At 57.1% G+C, this 3,343-nt stretch overlaps 1 protein-coding gene across 1 annotated transcript in view; it reads left to right on the top strand.

The window, feature by feature from the left end:
- Positions 1–3,343, top strand: part of BRF1 (BRF1, RNA polymerase III transcription initiation factor 90 kDa subunit) — a 51,062-nt gene that overhangs the window by 1,176 nt on the left and 46,543 nt on the right. The window lies entirely within an intron of this gene.

Here is a 3,343-nt window from a genome sequence, read left to right as displayed (position 1 = left end):
CCCCGCGGCTCCGGGGTAGGGATCTTCGCGCCTGGGGACTCAGTCGCTGCGCCCTGAGGACAGAGCTCCTCTATCCCCGGCGCCCGCGGCTGGTTCTCCAGGGCCCGGAGCCACCCTTGGGGACCCGCTTCCGTCCCTCAGCCCGGGACCCCGGCGACTCGCCCGGGGCGCTGCAAGCAGCGGGGCCCCTTCCAAGGCGAGTCCGAGGCGATCCGGAGAGAGCTGCGGGAACTTGGGGGTGGCTCCTGCCACGGACGCGGGTCACCCAGGACCGGATGGTAGCTGTGTGTTTAACGGGGTAACAAGCCGCCAAACTGACTTTCCAATGTGGCAACACCATTTTGCATTCTCATAAGCTGCTTACCCAGGACTTGGTGTTGCCTGTACCGTTACACGTGTTTTCCGTGTGTTCCTAGTGTGTTGTGGTGTCTCCTCTCATGCTGATGCTCTCCCCTAGGGCACAGTGATGCTGAACAGCTGTGAATCCCCCTTGCTGAAATGTCTGCTCCGGTAGTTTTGTGCATAGTTTTTATGCAGGTTGTTTTCTTGCTGTTTTTATACAGGTTGAGTTTTGAGCGCTCTTTAAATATTGTAGTTACAAGTCCTTTGCTAGACAGGTTATTTGCAAAAGTTTAAAATTGTGATTAAAAGCTTAAATTAGGTGCGGTCCCCTTTATTGATTTTTTTTTCTTTTATTGTTGTTTAGTTGCTAAGCTGTGTCCTACTCTCTGGGACCCCACGGACTCCAGCATTCCAGGCTTTCCTGTCCTTCACTATCTCCCGGAATTTGCTCAAACTCATGTCCATTGAGTCGGTGATGCCATCCAACCAGCTCACCCTCTGTCGTCCCGTTCTCCTCCAAATTGTACTTTTTCTGTCATTCTAAGAAACTCCCTAAGCCCGAGACACACTGTTCTTCTAAGTTTTACTTTTTCATATTTTATGTTTAGACTCATGACCATTTTGAGTTTAAGCCTCATATCGGGTGTGGTGTGCGGCTGAGGTTTGCTTTTTGCAGTGGATGTCCAGTTCCCCAGCACTGTGTTGTTTTTCTTTTTGGCCACGCGCCACCTGGCCAGGCACTGAACCTGGGCCTTGGCAGTGAAAGCCCAGAATCCTAACCACCAGGCCACCAGGGAACTCCCTCAGCACCGTTTTTTGAAAGGCTGTTTCTATCCTGTGGCCCCCCTGAGGTCCAGGCGGAAGGGACCTGCTCCCAGGAAGTGGCTGAGTTCTGTCCTGGAGGCAGCTGGGTGAGAGGACCTTGGTCCTAAAACGTCCTGCTGCTGTTGGGTCACCTCCTGTGCTCCGTGCTGGGTGGTTTCCACACTCAGACCTGCATCTGTGATGAGAAGCTCTTCGGTTGAAAGACGTTTAGGCAGCCGCCCGGGTTAGCTGTTTCTTCACCAGCGTCCGAGGTCTGTGTCCATCCACAAGCCCATGCGTGGGCTCGGTGTGGACTTCCCAGGACCTTTCGGGTGCTCTAGAAGCATTATCCCCACGTCTGAGCTCAGGCTGAGGGGCCACTGGATTTCCCTTCTGTCCTGGAATTGCCCAGCTGGACCTCGTGCGGTCGTCCTCCCTTAAAAGGAGTTTCACAGCAGCAACAGAGACCCCTCACTTTGAATAGTGAGTACAGGCCTAGGAAGGGCTTGGCCTATCCGTGTTGGACGGGCCTGAGAGTGAACTGGAGGAGGGGCAGCGTGCTGCTTTTCTCTGTCTGCTCTTGGGGTGTTGTTGTTTCCGCTGGTCCTCCACGCTCAGAGTGGCTGAGCAGGGCCCCCAGTCTCCCCTCCGCCCCTGGGAGTCGCAAGGGTTGGGTCTTGGACCTTCTTGCCTTTGCAGACCCCAGCCCGAGGCGGTGCCCTGGGTGCAGTTACTGGCCATACCCATGCTGTCCACACGGGGGCGCTCTTGGCCCACCTCGGGTGATGGAAACTGCACCGCCTTCTACTTGATAGCTTTAGCTGGTTGTATCTTGTTTGTTACAGGATCTTGTTATAGAAAATATCAGATGTTTTTAGTGGAGGGAACAGTGTGAAGGGCCTCTGAAGGACTAGCACAGCATGCACTGGTGGTTTTGGCCAGAGGTGGAGCTCAAACTTTCCTCCAGGCTTCAGCGGAGCCCAGCCGGTGGTGAGTGGTCTGAGATTTGCTGAACAAGCACTTTTCACACCTTCCACCACTGCTCTCCATGTGTGTCTGCTGTGACCACGTCCCGGGGCTGGTGTCTGTCCCCCAGCCCTCCCTTCCCCTGCTGGCCCGGCCCAGGGAGGCTCCTTCCTTGCCAGAACTCAGGCCCTGTGCCTCCTCTGCGTGTGGGGGACTGAGGCTATACACAGGCACCTTGGAGAGCACCAGTGGTGTGTGTGTGAGTGTGTGCGAGTGTGAGTGTGTGCGAGTGTGAGTGAGTGTGTGCGAGTGTGAGTGAGTGTGTGCGAGTGCGCCTGGGGAGAGTGAGTCAGGAGCCAGCTTCCGGAGCAGATGCGGCTGGGCAGCCCCAGGACAGGTGCTGGGGGCATGGGAGAGACGGCGGGGCTGGGGAGGACAGCCTGCTGGAGAGAGGGTCAGGGGAGAGCTGGATGGGGGGGGAGGGGAGGGCGGGGCGGCCTTCAGGCCTTGCCGGGCATTGAACACTCACCCAAACCACTTCCACACTGCTCCAGCGGTATCTCTGTGTGGCCCGTGCTGGTCGCCGGGTCTGTCCGGGCAGGCAGGCTGGGGGAGGTGGCTGGGAGGGAGGCCCCCGAGTCCGTGCTCCTGGAACCCAGGGCTTCAGCGGGTTTAGACTGCTTCCCTGTCTGTCCTCTAATGCAGAATTCTTGTAACAGTTTTATTTAAGACACAGACTCATTTCAGTTAAAACAAAACGGTGATATTTTTTCCCTTCTTCTAAAATAAAAGTTGGGCAGCACTGGGACACCGCACGCAGGTCTCAGTGTGGTGTTCCTGGGCAGGCGGCTGCTGTGGTGGCTCCTGTGTCCAAAAGATCACAGATGCCACAGCCACAGATAAGCCGAAGGCCAGCTTGTTCTCCTGCTGTCTGCATTTGTGGCCGCCCAGGGATGACCCAGGCGAGCCTCACGGCCCCAGGACTTGGGCCATGCGTTTTCCTGGGGGCCTCCTCTCAGATCTCAGAGATCTGGCTCTTCCGCTTCCTGACACATGAGCCTCCACGTGGTCCTCCCGCAGGCCCCGTGGCTGACTGTGTGCGGTCCTGCCCCTGACTTGAGCGTCTAGTGCTGTGGCCTGTGCTTTGTGACAGGCATGCTGGACTCCGGTCGGGCAGCTCCTCCCGCCCCACTGCTGTGCTCTGGCGTCCAGGCCCTCCCTTTGGCGTGGG

The sequence above is a fragment of the Bison bison genome, unplaced genomic scaffold, assembly GCF_000754665.1.
Source record: "Bison bison bison isolate TAMUID 2011002044 unplaced genomic scaffold, Bison_UMD1.0 scf7180017845494, whole genome shotgun sequence".
NCBI lineage: Eukaryota > Metazoa > Chordata > Mammalia > Artiodactyla > Bovidae > Bison > Bison bison.
This window is presented reverse-complemented; position numbering and strand designations above follow the sequence as displayed.